The sequence below is a fragment of the Rhipicephalus microplus genome, unplaced genomic scaffold, assembly GCF_043290135.1.
Source record: "Rhipicephalus microplus isolate Deutch F79 unplaced genomic scaffold, USDA_Rmic scaffold_23, whole genome shotgun sequence".
NCBI lineage: Eukaryota > Metazoa > Arthropoda > Arachnida > Ixodida > Ixodidae > Rhipicephalus > Rhipicephalus microplus.
The window spans coordinates 2,884,477-2,903,068 of record NW_027464596.1 but is presented as its reverse complement, the minus strand read 5'-3'; the positions used below and the strand labels follow the sequence as shown (position 1 = coordinate 2,903,068).

At 49.0% G+C, this 18,592-nt stretch overlaps 1 protein-coding gene across 1 annotated transcript in view; it reads right to left on the bottom strand.

Moving 5' to 3' along the window:
* Window positions 1-18,592, bottom strand: part of LOC119168640 (monocarboxylate transporter 13) — a 155,512-nt gene extending 136,920 nt beyond the window's left edge. Inside the window, exon 1 of the mRNA XM_075883981.1 lies at window positions 18,415-18,592. The gene's annotated coding sequence lies outside the window, so the exon portion shown is untranslated. The remainder of the gene's footprint in view (window positions 1-18,414) is intronic.

Here is an 18,592-nt window from a genome sequence, read left to right as displayed (position 1 = left end):
AAAATAGGCGCTTAACTTCCCACTGTTTTTTTCATGCCATTCACGTCCATCTCAAAAACACAACTGATCCTGCACGAGTTCTCATTACAACATATGTCGTTTCTTTTGTCGTCAAAGCATTGGATGGCGAACACACATGCTACATGACATGATGATTACATGCGTTCGACACTTTAAATATTGAATATCTGCTATTCACGATGAGATCGTGGCACCACCATCCTCTAGGAAGAGTGGATAGGCGATCGGCGTCGCGTATACACAACACGCAGCGGCGCTTCGCCGCGTTTGTTGTGAGCCGATTTTCGGCTAATAAAATGCCTTCATTGCAGTTTACTGGCAATGTTGCTACATGTATATATACTGATATTCTAAGCGGCGACGCGCATGTGTGCCTGACCAGAAAGACCAAGGGTTGTCTCCGATCGATCGCTGGTGAGCCGGTCACGCCATTACCGCTGGTTTCGAATGCATACAATCCCCAGCCTCGTAGATACGGCGTCTCTCCTTTTCCCTAACATATTTAGTGAAGGTGGAACGTTCCCCGTCTTCACCACGAAGCTTCGCAGTGGCCGCACCGTTCAGTCTCCGGCCATGGCTTCCAATGACAACAACGCGTCAGCGTCTCCATCTGTATCATCAGCCACTACTTACCTGGCGATGCCCACACCCCGTGATCCCGGTACATTCTCCGCACAACCTGGACTTGACGTTGACTACTGGCTCCATGTGTACGAGCGTGTTAGCCAGACACACTGATGGGACCCTGCCATGATGCTCGCCAACGTAATATTTTAATTAGACGGCACCCCACGTGTCTGGTTCAACGCCCATGAGACCGAGCTCACCAGCAGGGATACCTTCAATGAGAGACTACGCGACATCTTTGGGGACCCGTGCGGTCGCCAAATGGAAGCACGAAAAGAACTCGCCATTCGCGTGCAGTCCACAACTGAGTCGTATGTCTCGTACATACAGGACTTGCTCGCGTTGTGCCGAAAAGTGGACAAGCAAATGACAGAGAGTGACATGGTGCGTCACATATTCAAGGGCATCACCGACGATGCCTTCAACTTGCTCGTATACACCAACGTCCCGACCGCAGATATGATTATCAAGGAATGCCGCCGCTACGAAAGGGCCAAAAGCCGCCGTGTTCTGCCTCAATTTACGCGGCTACCAAACAAGGGTGTTACATCCACATGCACCGATCTCGATGCCGAACCACCGATGCAGGACCGCGTGACATGAATAGTTCGACTGCAGCTTGAGGTGTCAAGTCCGGCACCAATTTCTCCACATCCACTCGACCATGGCTCCGCACAAACGCCTCCGGTGGTCTCCGTTAGTCAAGCCATCGTGAGGCAGGAAAATTCAAAGCTCTGTGTTCCTGTGGCCTGCTCTGTCTCCCGACCCGTCTCGACACCAAAGACAACAAATGCACAACGCCATGACTCACATTTTCTTCCGTGATCCCGCCATCCGGTGTAATGGAGAACTGCAGACGACAAACCGATCTGCTTTCGCTGCCACCGAAATGGCCATATCTCCCACTACTGCCGCAGCACTAGGACGCCCTCAAACTGGAGCCCCATTTCTTCTTCTCGCCCATACGAGGACTCTCGTCGTTATTCGCCCAGTCATGTGTACCCTAATTCCGACGTCCCTAACAGCCGCTCCACCGCTCGTTCACCGTCACCTCAACGCCGCCGTTCCCCATCGCCCTAACCATGCCGCTATTCGTCGCCAGTCAACTATGGATCCTCTCGGACAGAAACTAGACCATGCAGCTCCGGGAAGTAGTGCTGCATCAATTGCGACTGATCCAAATCCTCCGTTGACACTCCCCACTAATACGAACTTGATTGAGGTGTATGTGGACGGTATTTCTTTGACGGCGTTCGTTGATACCGGAGCTCAAGAGTCCATAATGAGTGCTCCTCTGTGTCGCCTACTCAAAAGAGTCCTCACGCCAGCAGCGACTAAAGCCCTCCGAGTAGCTGATGGTGGAATGTGTACCGCTCGTGTCATTATTGCCGGCCGTCATGTCCCTGTTTTATTTACGGTGCTTGAAAATTGCCTTCACGACCTAATCTTCGGCATGGACTTCCTATCGACGCATTCTGCCCTGACTGATTGTGCCGCTGGTACTCTCTGCCTAGAACTTCCTCTTCTCTCGGATTCTCACCCTGAACTCCCGAACAGCCTGTGCACCTTTGACTTCTTCCGGATGCCGCCTAAGCCCTCACATTCGTTGAATTGACAACACCCTCTCCCGGGCTCGACGGTGATTATATCGTGACGCCGATTACTTATGTCCTCCTGGCGCGTGACATTACTGTCCCACACTCCGTCGTATCCATCACCTCTAACCGAATATACTTACTTGTTATCAATTTCGGTTTCATAAAACAAGTGCTACCCAAAGGAAATTCGGTCGCCACCGTAAGACCCTTAACTGACGACCACGTCACCTGTTTTACGGCAGACGTATGTGCTGAGTGCCCACATCTCTCGCAGGATGCCACGTGCCTCGATGCGACCTTGCGCTCCATGATCGCCCCGGACCTCATACCTGAGAAGGCAGCTGCGCTATGTCGCCTTCTGGCTTCATACTGCGAGATATTCGACATCGACAGCCGTCCACTCGGCCAGACTTCACTCGTCAAGCAGCACATTAACACAGGTGATTCTCATCCCATTCATCAGCGACCATACCGTGTGTCTGCCACCGAGCGTAAAGTAATTCAACAAGAGGTCACCAAGATGTTAGCCAAAGGAAGAATTGAACCCTCTTCGAGCCCTTGGGCGTCCCCCGTTGTGCTCGTTAAAAAGAAAGATGGCACGCGGTGCTTCTGCGTGGATTACCGTCATCTGAATAGAATCACAAAAAAGGGCGTTTACCCTTTACCCCGCATCGATGACGCTCTCGGTTGTCTCCACGGTGCTCGATAATTTTCTACAATAGACCAACGTTCCGGCTACTGGCAGATTGCTGTCGACGAAAAAGATCAGGAGAAGACTGCATTCGTAATTCCAGACGGCCTATATCAGTTCAAGGTTATGTCGTTTGGGCTATGCCACACCCCAGCCACGTTCGAGCGCATGATAGACTCTCTGCTACAAGGGTTCAAATGGTCAAGTCTTTGTTATCGTGACGATGTCGTTGTATATTCCCCAACATTTGAAACCCACCTTCAGCATTTGTCAGCCATTATCGACATAATCCGCACTGCAGGCCTTCATGTAAACTCGTCGAAGTGCCACTTCGGACACCGGCAAATTACAGTGTTGGGCCACCTTGTCGACACCTCTGGTGTGCAGCCGGACCCTGAAAAAATTCGTGCAGTCACCAGTTTTTCTTTACCCCAGTCAGCCAAAGACGTCCGGAGTTTTGTAGGACTTTGTTCCTATTTTAGAAGATTTGCGAAAGATTTCGCAACCATCGCTCGACCCCTCACAGAGCTTCTGAAGAAAGACGCCAAATTTACGTGGGGTACCGACCAAGCTGCTCCTTTTTCTCACCTAATCACGCTACTGACGACTCCACTTATACTGGCTCACTTTGACCCATTCGCTCCGACACAAGTCCAAACCGATGCTAGGGGTCACGGAATTGGAGCCGTCTTAGCTCAATGCCAACGGGGACACGACCGAGTTGTCGGCTACGCTAGCCGCCTCCTCACAGCTCCTGCGCGCAACTATTCCATTAGAGAGCGTGAATGTCTTGCTCTTGTTTAGGCAGTCTCAAAGTTCCACCCACATTTATATGGCACAAATTTCTCTTTGATAACTGACCAGCATGCGCTATGTTGGCTTACGTCACTGAAGGATTCTACTGGTTGGCTCGGGCGCTGCGCTCTGTGACTGCAAGAGTATACCTACACGGTGACGTAAAAGTCCGGACGCCTACATTAAGACGCAGACTGCCGGTCCCGCTACCTGGTTGCTGAGTCGAGCACTACGCCTGACGCCGACACCGAGCCTTGCGTCTTTTCCCTTTCGCAAATGATATGCATCGGTGACGAGCAGTGCCATGATGCGTCCTTGCATACTATCGTTGAGCGCCTCGAATTACCATCTTCCAATCAGTCCCATCACTCATTCGTGCTCCACGATGGTGTATTATACCGCCAAAGGTTTGAGCCGGATGGACCGGCTTTGCTGCTTGTCATTCTGAAACACCTTCGCTCGGAAGTTCTACATGAACTTCATGACCTTCCGACTGCTGGTCACCTTGGTGTGTCACGCACTTATGACCGAATATGCCTACGCTTCTTTTAACCAGGGCTTGCACGCTCAGTTAGAAGATAAGTTGCTGCTTGTGAGAAATGTTAGCGCCACAAAACCCCATGAACACTCCCCGCCGGGCGCCTTCAACCACTTGATATTGTCACGGGGTCATGACGTGGACGAATGGAGCACACTGCGAGTCGAATAATAAATTGTTTATTTGGGCGAGCCTGTGCCCAGTAAATGGAAAGTCAGACTACAGTAGCAGTCTTGGACTGACAGCGGCAAACGGAGCGTCAGCCGTCGATAAACAACTGACAAGCGGCGAAGTGCGTCGGCATTTATACTCTTGCCATCGAATGTTCTAGCGTTATCGCTGGCGGTGGCGTAGGTTCCAGAATAATCTGTACAGATCGCATAGTGGGCGTGATCTTATCGAAATGATCTACTAAAGTCCGGAAGCTTCTCGAAAACTGCACGCGCGTTTTGCGCTGAGAATTGTGTAGTGTTTTGGGGCGATAACAAAACTTGAGATATGGAACATGGCATGGCCCCCCTCTGAAAAAGGCATCGTCCAGATGCTTTAACTAAAGATGAAGGTATAACAATAATTCACGAAAGTACTATGAATAAATTACGATACAATATTAATACAAAAGAACACACTGTTTCAGTTTGTTAGCGCTCATGAAACGGCTTGAGGCGCGCGACATGGACGACTCCAGGTCGCGATCGGCGTCGTTGAGAGATCGTGATGCCTTCGGGGACAACCTCGTAATCTAGTGGGCCGAGACGTTGAACCACCCTGTACGGTCCGAAGTACCGTCGCAGAAGCTTTTCACTTAGTCCACGTCGGCGTATCGGCGTCCATACCCAAACTCGTTCACCGGGCTGGTATTCAACAAAGCGTCGCGGAAAATTGTAACGGCGGCTCTCGATCGTCTGTTGATTCTTGATACGGAGACGCCCGAGTTGTCGGGCTTCTTCGGCGCGTTGAAGGTACTCACTCACATCGAGGTTTTCTTCATCGGTGACGTTAAGTAACATGGCATCGAGCGTCGTTGCCGGGCTGCTACCGTAGACCAATTTGTATGGAGATATCTGCGTCGTCTCCTGCACCGCCGTGTTATATGCGAAGGTCACGTACGGAAGAATGGCGTCCCACGTCTTGTGTTCGACATCGACGTACATTGCCAGCATGTCGGCGATCGTCTTGTTTAGCCGCTCGGTGAGGCCGTTGGTCTGTGGGTGGTACGCTGTCGTCCGGCGGTGGTTTGTCTGGCTGTATGCCAAGATCGCTTGAGTTAGGTCAGCAGTAAATGCCGTTCCTCTGTCGGTGATAAGGACCTCCGGGGCGCCGTGACGTAGGACGATATTTTCGACGAACAACTTAGCTACCTCGGATGCACTGCCTTTTGGCAGGGCTTTTGTGTCGGCGTAGCGGGTGAGGTAGTCGGTAGCTATCACGATCCATTTGTTTCCGAAAGCCGACGTCGGGAACAGCCCCAGTAGGTCCATACCAATCTGCTGGAAAGGTCGGTGAGGCGGTTCAATTGGCTGCAGAAGTCCTGCCGGCCTTGTCTGTGGTGTCTTGCGTCGTTGACAGTTCCGGCATGTCCTCACATAACGAATGACGTTAGTGGTAAGACGTGGCCAATAGTACCTTTCTTGTATCCTCGCGAGTGTGCGAGAAACACCGAGGTGCCCTGCTGTCGGAATGTCGTGCAGGGTCTGCATGAGTTCTGGTTGCGGAGCTGAAGGCACCACAAGGAGCTACTTGGCTCGAAGCGGTGAAAAGTTTTTTTTGGAGAAGACCGTTTCGCAGGAAGAACGATGCAAGTGCGCGCTTGAATACCTTCGGGACTTCGGCGATCCTGCCTTCGAGGTATTCTATTAGGGCCTTAAGTTCCTGGTCGTCCCGCTGTCGTTCAGCGAAGTCGTCAGTAGTTATCGTTCCCAAGAAGTAGTCGTCATCCGGGTCGTCGGGTGGTGGTTGGTCGACAGGCGCACGAGAGAGACAGTCTGCGTCGGAGTGTTTCTTGCCGGACTTGTAAACGACGATAATGTCATAATCTTGAAGTCTCAGGCTCCATCGTGCGAGGTGACCTGAAGGGTCCTTCAAGGTGGCTAGCCAACACAAGGCGTGGTGGTCGCTCACAACTTTGAAGGGCCTGCCGTAGAGGTAGGGGCGAAATTTCGACGTAGCCCAGATCATGGCGAGGCACTTCTTTTCTGTTGTGGAATAATTGGCTTCTGCTTTGGATAGCGATCGGCTGGCGTAACTAATAACCATTTGAAGTCCGTAAGCCCTCTGCACAAGAACGGCGCCAAGACCTACGCTGCTTGCGTCAGTGTGTATTTCTGTCTCGGCGAATTCCTCGAAATGAGCAAGTAACGGAGGCGTCTGGAGGCGATTTTTAAGCTCCTGGAAAGCGTGTTCCTGCGGGGTTTCCCACTTGAAGTCCACGTCGGCCTTGGTAAGGTTAGTGAGTGGATCGGCTATTCGGGCGAAGTTTTTCACGAACCGCCTATATTAGGCGCACAGGCCCAGAAATCGGCGCACCGCCTTCTTGTCAGTGGGCGGCGGGAAGTCGGCGATGGCGGCTGTTTTCAGTGGATCAGGACAAACTCGAGAATTGGTAATCACGTTCCCCAGAAACAAGAGCTCTTCGTACGCACATCTGCACGTTTCTGGCTTCAGTGTGAGTCCGGACGTCTTGATGGCTTGAAGTACAACTTCGAGGCGCCGAAGATGCTCGTCGAAACTCGAGGAAAACACGACGACGTCGTCCAAGTACACAAGGCACGTCTGCCAATACAATCCTACCAGTACTGTATCCATAACGCGTTGAAAAGTTACAGGCGCTGAGCAAAGGCCGAAGGGCATCACCTTAAACTCGAAGAGGCCGTCCGGTGTTATAAACGCCATCTTCTCTCGGTCTCTTTCGTCGACTTCAATTTGCCAATAGCCAGTCTTGAGGTCCATTGACGAAAAGTACTTGGCGTTATGGAGCCGATCAAGTGCGTCGTCTATTCGTGGGAGAGGATACACGTCCTTTCTTGTGATTTTGTTCAGGCGGCGATAATCGACGCAGAAACGTAGGGTCCCGTCCTTTTTCTTCACTAACACCACGGGGGACGCCCATGGACTCTTGGACGGCTGGATGATGTCATCCCGCAGCATTTCATCAACTTGTCTCTTCATGGCCTCACGTTCTCGCGTCGAAACCCTGTACGGACTTTGACGGAGTGGTCTGGCATTTTCTTCGGTTATGATGCGATGTTTCGTGATCGGGGTCTGCCGAACTTTTGATGACGATGAAAAGCAATCTTCGTATTGCAGGAGCAGGCCCTAGAGCTGTTCTTGCTTATGGTTCAGAAGTCTGGGATTGACGTCGAAAGCTGTCGGAGGGGCTTGGTTCCTCTGAGCAGGTTCCGCAGAATCGGTGAGGGCGAAAGCACTGGTGGTGTCCACAATTTCTTCGATGTATGCGACTGTTGTTCCTTTGTTCACATGTTTCTACTCATTGCTGAAATTCGTGAGCATAACCGTTGCTATGCCTCCCCGCAGCTCTGCAATTCCTCTTGCGACGCAAATATTTCGGGTGACCAACAGATGCTGACTGCCTTCAACGACGCCATCCAAGTCAGGTGATTTAGCAGCGCCGACTGAAATAATGACGCTGAAGCGAGGCGGAATGGTGACTTGTTCTTTCAGCACATTCAAGGCATGGTTTCCTGACGGCGTGCGCGGCGGTAGTGCTTCTTCTGTAGATAACGTTATCGAATTTGTTCTTAGGTTGATGACAGCACCATGGAGGCATAAGAAGTCCATACCAAGGATGACATCTCTCGAGCAACGCTGTAGGACTACGAAGTCTGTAGGATAAATACGGCCGTTAATGGTGACTCTCGCTGTGCAGATTCCTGCAGGCGTTACGAGATGACCTTCGGCTGTGCGTATTTCAGGGCCTTCCCAAGCTGTCCTAACTTTCTTTCACTTCGCAGCGAACGACCCACTGATGACGGAATAGTCAGATCCAGTATCGACGAGAGCGGTCACACTGTGGCCGTCGATAAGAACGTCTAGGTCGCTAGTTCGCCGTCTCGCATTACAGTTAGGGTGTGGCATCGGGTCACGGCTGCGTCGGCTTGTTCCGCTGCTTCCATGTTGCGTCGTCAGGCCAGCTTCGGTAAGTGAGCTTTCGCCGTCAGGGCTTTGCCTGGTTGGCGTTGTGTTCGGAAAGCTCCGTCACGGCGTCGTCGTCGGAGGAGGATCTTCGGTAGTTCATCGCACAGCAACCGCACCGCCATCGGTTGCTGCCCTTAGTTTCCCGGATACGGGCTAGGAGACGGCCCCGCGATGGGCCAGAGTACTGCCGGGGGTGCGGTGACATGCGGCGGCTGGGCGACGGCGAACAGGAAGGACTTCGTGGTGTCCATTGAGTTCCTGTCAGGTAGTCGGCGATGTCACGTGGCCGTTCTCCTGGCTGCGGACGCGGTGCATTGATGGCGAAGCCACGCTGTCCCATCTGTCGGTACTGGCAACGGTGGTATGTGTGCCCGGCCTCGCCGCAGTGGTAGCAGAGCGGGCGGTTGTCAGGTGCACGCCAAATGTCCGTTTTTCTCGGCGCACTGCGCTGGCCCGCTGGCGAATGGTAGGACGTCGGTGGGGATGGTGGCGGCGGTGGCGTCTGGCGATGGAAGTGCGACGGGGGCGGTGTTTTCGCGTGGACGGGTGGAGCGTTGTGGCGCACTGCAGCGGCGTAGCTCATAGCTTCTGGCTCGGGCAGCGGTGTTTGGGGAATTCGAAGCGATTGCCGAACTTCTTCTCGCACAATGTCGGCGATCGAATCCACTTGAGGCTGCGCCAAAGGCAACAGCTTGCGCAGCTCTTTCCGCACGATCGCTCGGATCGTTTCACGCAAGTCTTCGGAGTCACTGGCTTGAGCAGCAGTGCATTCTGGAGTCAGGCGACGATTATACTGTCTGGTGCGCATGTCCAGGGTTTCTTCGATAGTGGTCGCCTTGGATACAAATTCTTGGACGGTGTTCGGTGGATTCCTCATTAGACCCGCGAATAGCTCCTGTTTGACCCCTCGCATGAGGAAACGAACTTTCTTGTCCTCAGGCATGTCTGGGTCAGCGTGACGGAATAGGCGGGTCATCTCCTGTGTGAAAATTGCAACCTTATCATTTTGTAGCTGAACCCGGGTCTCTAGTAGAGCAGCGGCCCTCTCTTTGCGAGCGACGCTCGCGAACGGAAGACATCCCACGTTCGGAGCGTGGACTCCCGATTCTCGAGCCAGGTCCTTGCGGTGTCTTCCAGGTAGAAGTACACACGACGGAGCTTTTCTTCATTGTCCCAGTGGTTGAGGGTGACCACACGGTCGTATGTTTCTAACCAGGTTTCCGAGTCTTCAAACGATGACCCATGGAGCGTTGGTGGTTCCCTGGGTTGGTGAATGACGATTGCGGGCCGGGACGCTCCGGTAGTCATTGTCGCTGCAGTCGAGGTCATGGCCTTGGTCTTCCGCACCTTGTCTTGTAGAAGCCCGTACTCCGGTGGGAGACCTTGCTGTCGGCGCCTTGTTCGCTGCTCTTGGTTGGCGTTGGTGTCTTCTCCGCGACGTGGGCTAGGTTCAAGGCTTGACGGGGCTACATGAACGAAGCAGCACCTCCACCAGATGTCACGGGGTCGTGACGTAGACGAATGGAGCACACTGCGAGTCGAATAATAAATTGTTTATTTGGGCGAACCTGTGCCCAGAAAACGGAAAGTCAGACTACAGTAGCAGTCTTGGACTGACAGCGGCAAACGGAGCGTCGGCCGTCGATCAACAACTGACAAGCGGCGAAGTGCGTCGGCATTTATACTCTGGCGATCGAATGTTCCAGCGTTATCGCTGGCGGTGGCGTAGGTTGCAGAATAATCTGTACAGTTCGCATAGCGGGCGTGATCTTGTCGAAATGATCTACTAAAGTCCGGAAGCTTCTCGAAAACTGCGCACGCGTTTTGCGCTGAGAATTGTGTAGCATTTTGGGGCGATAACAAAACTTGAGAAATGGAACGTGGCAATATTCCATCAGAACCGTTCTTCCGCGTTGGCTTGATCCTACTTGGTCCTTTCCTCTTGTCTTCCTCGTGTAGCAAGTGGATAGCCGTGGCCACTGACTACGCCACGCGTTATGCCATCACACAAGCTGTTCCAACAAGCTGCGTCACAGATTTCGCCGACTTCCTCCTCAAGCACGTGATTTTGCAACATGGAGCCCCACGGCAGCTGCTTACAGACCGTGCTCGCACTTTTTTGTCGAAGGTCATAGCCGACATCTTGCAATCCTGTAAAACGAGACACAAGCTGACTACGTCATACCACCCGCAAACCAATGGACTCAGGGAGCGTCTAAATCGAACTCTTACAGACATGCTCGCTAAGTATGTTTCTACCAACCACACCGACTGCGATCTGGCGTTGCCGTACGTCACATTTGCCTACAATTCTTCACGCCATGACACTGCCGGTCACTCTACATTTTTTCTGCTGTTTGGCCAAGAAACAACATTGCCTCTATACACCATCATACCGTCCCATGGAGTACCAACAAGTGAATATGCCATGAACGCTACCACTCAGCCGCTCACACACGGCAAATCACCCGTACTCACCTTCTGACCTCTCAAGAGAAGCAACGGCGCTTGTATTACCAACGACACCACGACGTACACTTTCCGCTGGTTTCAGAAAATTTGCTTACTCACTTCACAGGTTCATACCGAGTCCTTCATGTGGTTACTTATGTAACATATGAAATTGGTCCTGCCACCCTGTCGCCTTCATGTGCCCAACAGGCTAGCGATATTGTACATATTGCGCGCTTGAAGTCCTACAACTCTCTTAGTGACGTTTACATTTAGATGCGCCGAGATGGCACTTGTGCCGCCGGAGTTAAGCTACATACATATATATTGATATTCTAGGGGGCGACGCGCGTGTGTGCCTGACGAGGAAGACGAAGGGTTGTCGCCGCTCAATCGCTGATGAACCACTCACGCCATTACCCCTGGTTTCGAATACATCTAATCCCCAGCCTCGTCGGTACGGCGTCTCTTCTTTTCCGTAACAATATTTACGCTCATATCTGCCGAATGGACGCACGAAGCCTATGCAACATTACTGTTACTAGCGAGTGAAGCTCTACCTGGCTGACCGTCTGTGCCTTTTCGCACTAAATTGCGTGCGTGGTCGGTGTTGTTTTCACGCATTTCACTCATGTTTCGCTCATGTCTGTGTTGTCTTTCACGGATTTCGCTCAAAGAACTCAGGCCCCTGTGGCTTGCAATTCTAAATACTGAAGTAGCTTACGTTAGTGTGATCCAAGAAGACTTGTGAGAAATACTGGACACTCTAGATGTCAAAGATGGAATAACTAATCTTCTAAGGGATATCTGTAAAAGTAACAAGGTACTTATCAAATGAGAAGAACAGGTATCTGAACCTATAAAGATACAACGAAAGCTTCGACAGGGATGTCCCTTGTCACTTTTGTTACTTATGCAGTATCTCCAGAGACTAAAAGCGCAAATTAGAGGGGAGTCGACTCGGATTCAGTCTCTCTTTTGCCAAGCAAGGAAAACACATTGAACAGTCATTACCAGCATTGATGTATGTAGATGATATAGTATTATAGCCGATAACAAGGAAGATCTGCAGACACTGATAGACATCTGTGGTAATGAGGGAGATAGGTTAAATTTGAAGTTCAGCATGCAAAAATCGGCCATCATGAGTTTCAATGATAGCAAAGGCAGTGCGCATAAAATACAGGAAGTCATGCTAGAAAGAGTGCATAAACACAGATACTTGGGCGTATGGATAAATAGCGGGGCTGAGTATCTAAGGGAGCACGAAAGATACGTAATGACTAAGGGCACCAAGAATGCCGATGTAACGAATATCGGGCACTGTGCAACTACAGTACAGGTATGAAATTGGGAGAGGTATTTGGAAAGGCGTCATGGTCCCGGGTTTGTCGTTTGGCAATGCGGTCTTGTGCATGAAATCAGAAGTTCAAGCAAGATTGCAAATTAAAGAACGTGGCATAGGTATAATTGCTTTGGGAGCACACGGAAATATTCAAAATCAGGGGGTACACGGTGATACAATATGGACATCGTTTAAGTGCAGGAAAGCTAGCTGCAAGATAGAATTTGAGGAGCAATTGATAAAAATGGGAGAGGAGCGTTGGGCCAGCAAAGTTTTCAGTTACTTGTGCATGAAGAATGTCGATACTAAATGAAGGAAACCAAAGCGAAAATTGTCAAGCAAATCTTTAGATAACAACAGAATACCAAGCCATAGAAGGCGAAGGAAACAAAGAGGGACATATGGAAGATGGGAATGCTTACAAAACCATCCCTGAAGAGCTACTGAACCTTAAGTGCAAGGGAAAAGGTCTGCGATAAATCTCGGGGTAGTTCTGTGCTCTTCGAGGCTAGAACGGGAGTATTGCGGGCCAAGGCGTACCGAGCAAAATACGAAAGCACAGACGCGGTATGTAGTGCGTGTGTAGAAGAGGAGGAAACGGCTGAACATTTGATAATATTTTGTAAAGGGCTCCACCCTATAGTCGAAAATAATGGCGCCGAATTTTTCAAAGCATTGGGGTTTATGGACAGTGAAGGCAAAATAGACTTTAAACAGGTAAAAATAACTAGACGGAGGCTAACTGATTGGTGCGCACTGCCTGTCTGTCTGTACTTCATTAATGGCGCCTAATATGTCCAATGCTTTAGAAGTGTTTTACGACTTTGCCCCAAAAACACTTACGAGCCATTCGCTTGGTGTGGATACCAGTGCATAAAGGTTCAACCTTGAAGGAATTGCGCATGCACTCACAGTGCTCTCACATAATTGTCCCATAATTTCTATATTGCCGACGCTAGCATTTATTGTCGTGGCACGCTTTGAAAAATTTGCCCCATCAGATATGTTTGCAAAGTCTCGCTTGGCAACATGTGAGTGTTGTCATCTTAAGTACCTCTGGAAAAATTGATGGTGCTTCTCCAGAAGGGCGGAGATATCAATTAAGACACTACGATGTCCAGTTCCCCAACTGAATTTTTATCTACACAGGTCTGGTGTGGCATAGTCTCCTCCATGCTTCCACTGCAACGAGAGTGAGTCTCTGCATAATTTCCTCTAATTATGCAGGTTATTTACAACTAAAAAATACTGTTAGAAAAACCTCTCTGCTAGAAAATTTATCCCTTCCGGTGGTCCTTTCCATTGTAGCAAATGAAAAGCGATTTAGCCACAGGAATGTTTGCGAGGCAGCGTGCGGTTTTCTCAAAGACACAAAACGAACAGAATGTTAAGCTTAACCATAAATTTGCTTCATTTTCAACCATATTATCATGTTGAATTTTTCTTCTTTATTACCTTCATTTATTTTATTTCAAATACATGGTTTACCTATCTATTCTCTGGTAAGACGTCCCTATCTGAGAATCTCATCTGGTAAAACAATTCCATCTCGAAGATGAGGTACCGTCTGTTTCATGGCCGATCCCCCTGTAGTGGGTTGCGCCAGGACCCTAAGAAAGAACCAGCCAACCAACTACGGAGCAGAAACCTTACGGCTTACAAAGAGTGTTCAGCTTAAATGGAGGATAACGGAGAGAGCGATGAAAAGCAAAATTTTAGGTGTGACCTTAAGACACAAGAAGAGAACAGAGTGGGTCAGGGAACACACCGGGGTTAGGGATGTCATAGCTGAAATTAAGAAGAAGAAATCGACATTGGCCGGGCACGTAGCACGTACGCAGGATAACCACTGACCATTAAGGGTGACTGACTGAATTCCTACAACAGGCAAATGCACGAAAGGGAGTCAGAAAGTTAGGAGGGCCGATGAGATTTAAAAGTTCGCTGGTTGAACATGGCAGCAGAAAGCACAAGACCGGGTTTATTGGCGGATCATGGAAGAGGCCTTGGCCCTTCAGTGGGCGTAGTAGTGCTGATGATGATGATGAATGGGAGGCACGGAAAGCTAATGATATCGACGATTGAATGTTACGTAATAAGAAGGGGTACACAAATAGCGAAATTCAGGACTGAATCTAATTCAAATAGAGTACAAACACCAACCATGTGTTATTTGAATAATTTTCAAATAGTACGGGAACCTTGTTCAAACCACCCCTAGAATTGCAATGCAACATTTTCAAAACTACTCGAAAATTCCACATTTCGCTCGAGAAAATGTTCTCACTAGTTTTGAGCAAGAAACATTGCGATATCTTCTAACTGATGAAAAGACACCACAGTTACGTAAACTGAAGAAAGCTAGTATGCAGCGGCATCTAGAGCCTTAGAAGTTAATTTTAAGTGCTGACTCAAATGCAGCCTTAACTTCATCAATCAAGCATAGCATTATTAAAAGCTTTTAAATGAGAGGTACAAATAGCCTCTTTAAAAAAATTCAGCAGGCCCCGCCGTGGTGGTCTAGTGGCTAAGGTACTAGGGTGCTGAGCCGTAGGTCGCGGGTTCAAATCCCGGCTGCGGCGGCTGCATTACCGATGGAGGCGGAAATGTTGTAGGCCCGTGAGCTCAGATTTGGGTGCACGTTAAAGAACCCCAGGTGGTCAAAATTTCTGGACCTCTCCACCACGGCGTCTCTCATTATCATATGGTGGTTTTGGGACCTTAAATCCCACATATCAATAAAAAAAATTCGGCAGATCCCACGTACCTGGGAACAGACGTTATGCGAAGCATGCGGAGAGAAGGCAACTGTGTTGCAATTTTTATTGAGCGACACGTCATGGAATGACGCTAAATATACGAACAAATATTGCACGCACAGACATATGTTGAAGAGTTGCAGATTTTTAAATAACCACTTGTTTCAACTTGCACAACAATGCCAACTGCCACATGCGTATTAGCAACACCAGAAGCTGTTATGATGCACTGATGCTCGCGAGGAAGCTGGCCCTGGACACTGCTACATAAGTCAACTTCAGCGCATGGCCACTAACCACAATTGACGTTACCCGACGTGACGGCTGTATCAAAAGAGTACATATGTAAAGCTTATCAAATTGTATAGGCATCACTGCAATCACTATTGACGCTTCAAGAAGATTAGCGTCTGTTTGAAAAGTAGCTCCGAGATCTGGCATAGCTCTGTGGTACAATGCTTCATTGCCACGCAGAACGCTTGGGTTCGATTTCAGCTGGGACCCTGACATTTATTTTTCGAATTCATTGGGTTGACGCTACCGATGTCAGGTATTACTTAACGATCACGCGTTGAAATTGCCCATGTGTGTTCTCGTCGTTCTTGGGTAGACACGAAGTGTCGATTACCTGTGGCACATACCCGCATATCATCGGCACATAGCCACCCGTGGGTATATGCCACTCTCTGGCGGGAAGAGTTTGACGACATACGCGACGGGATTGTGACAATGTTCATGTCCTGACCTGCGCGGAATTTTCGTCAAACCATCTTACCCTGCCATGCTAATTTTGGTTTACGCCAAATTAAGGGGGTGACCACGAGAGCACCCAAACGTAAGCAGCTAGATTGATAGATAGATAGATAGATAGATAGATAGATAGATAGATAGATAGATACGCTCAACATCACCGAAGTTCACTAAAAATGCTTCGCATTTAAAATATTCATGTGTCAACAACACCATAAAATCCCTCATTATGATTGTGGATGGATCACTATGCCACTGCGGTGACACTGGTGTTTTAAGCGAAAACACCTTCACCCTGTAATTAATCAATTATATCTATGATGCTATATAACCTTGAACTAAATGTGTATTGATAATTATATGAATAAACAAGATATGTTACCACACTCTTTTACAAGGTTGCGTTTCCTTGAGGTTTGCTCATCGATGTTGATTATTTGAGAAATATCAGAAAAGTATTTTTTAATATGCTCTATTCTACTCGAGTAACGCAGCAAAAAGAATAAATTGCAATTCCCTATCATACTAATGGTGTGCAAATATCGAATATTCGCACACTATTAGTATTCAGTAATTATGTGCAACGAGAGTGAAGCTAGTGGTTATAGCAACGCCTTCCCACATTAGCGGCTCAAGCTACGTTCTCTGCCTCTCATGTTACTGAAGCCCGGTGTCGTAGTTTATGAATGAGCACTGGCACAGCATACTTAGTTACCGTTGAGTGGATTTCTTGGTATGCGTCTCGCCGTATTACAACACTGAATCAGGATCGCAAGTTGCGTAAGTTGGTGGATGTTCATCATAGGAAGTTTTGCAGCGGAATGGGTTAGAGCCGGAGAAATTAGGGACAGAGCGCTGATGTGGCTAGTGTAATCAGCGCTGTGTCCCTTCTCTATCCGTCTCTAACCCATTGCGCTGTAAAATATTCAACAATTACAACGCTTTGAGGCAGTGCTTATTGAATATGCACTGACTGAAAGTATCCGCGTGTATGTTGAGTACGTCAAGCACCGCAAGGGCTATATAGGGTGATGGATGTTGATGTACCACAAGGGGTCAGCGTTGGTGCAGCCAAATCAAACGATGCCAGGCACTTTTGGACATTGTGCAAGCTTTGTAACATAACTGTACAATAAACGGTCAGCTACTCATGTGAAGCCATGGTTCAATTTCGCCTTATACCAATTTTTATGACGGAGAGATTAACCATATTACTATGAGTGAAGCTCCTAGAGGCATAGGCTTCTCCGCCGTAGTTGTTGTAGTAGCCTCCCCTAGTTCCCAACAGACATGCAGACACACAGAAAGAGAGGAAGACGGGCGGACGGATGGACGAACGGACGGAGAGACAGCAGAAGCTAGCTCCCTCATCCCCATTCCCTTCGTGAATATGACGTTTCAACTAGGCATATTTGACGGAGTAATCAAGGATTTTCGATGTACTTTCGGAGTTTCGCTCACTTATCATCATTCACTCCGTGGATAGGCTGTGATATTTATCAATATGATCTACAATGGCCGAAGTTGAGCAGTTTTGTGTGGCTTACGGTAAGTGCGCCGCATGGCGCGGACCAGCGAATGCGGGTGCCTCGCCGGTCTGTTCATTCTAGAATGACCCCTTAGACGCGGCGGATGCATTCTGATTGTACCGAAACTGGAGTCACGCTGCTCACTTTTTTAGTCACGTCTGCCGTGGCACTACATACATATAGCGGAGCGTTCGCCAGTATGGTGAAGCCAAGGAGAAGGAGAGCGAAATTGTCACTCAGCGGCGCAGAAGAGGAGAGAAACTTAGCTTATGGAATTCTAAAGTATTTGCCTCACAATGAGTGGTTGGGGATAAGAAGAAAGAACAGAAGAAGGCTAAATGGGCTGCGGAGACATTGGAGCAGCAACTACAAAACCCCGTCTCTGGCGTGAAGGCTTGACGATTGACGATCTATTCGGAGAAACGTAGCGAAAGCGCCTGTGCAACTCGGACCTTCAGAATGAACTTCGTAAACAGTCCGTTTGTATATGTGTGTTTAGACTGTGGCACATGGAAAACTTGAAGCGGGTAAGTAGTGCCACGCGTGAAGCTTTGAGTTCAGTGATGCCACCTTGCTCATGCTACGTGTAGTGTCATAGCCACGATACAGTAGCTTAGCCGAGCTAAGCCGCTGCTAATTTTTATTTTATTCTCGAGATGGTAGTTTCGTAGTGGAAGTCTGCACGTAGCCGAACTTTGTGTTTCAAATACTGCCGTTTCTCACTTTCTTTGTTTTTTCGTCGTTCTGGGAGAAGGGTGCGTTTGTACAAACATTTCATGGCTGCTAGTTTTTCAACGAAGCAAATGTTCCAGGCTACACAACTATCGATTTCCAATTACGCGAACACGCTGGTCACATCAAACACGGTAGTACAAAACTTCACTCCGCTGGTTATGCACAGGCGCAAGATCAAACAAAGATATATTTTATGCAAAAAGTAATCAAGTCGAATTGATTCGCGGTTTTCTCACTAGATTCTTTTTGCTTTAAGTCCTCATGAACCTGGTGACTCTGTACTGCCTAGAACACAGGCGAAAGTCATCAATATCTATGACGAATGACATCAACGAGAAAATGAACATATTTATATAAGTACTGACCCTAGTCTCCAATAAGAGGCTCATGTAGCACACTTCGAACTAAATTGTCACATACCAGCTCGGTGTCCGAACCGCCGGTTCCACCGTGGACCTCCACCCGTGGCGTCGCTTGCCTAGAGACGTAGAGCTGATTTTCTCCGTATCTCCTGGCAGACTAAAGAGACAGCAGTGTCAATGCCGTCACGCCGCTAGTAGGTGACTTGAAATGTCAAGTTTCATGTGAAAGCAAAAAG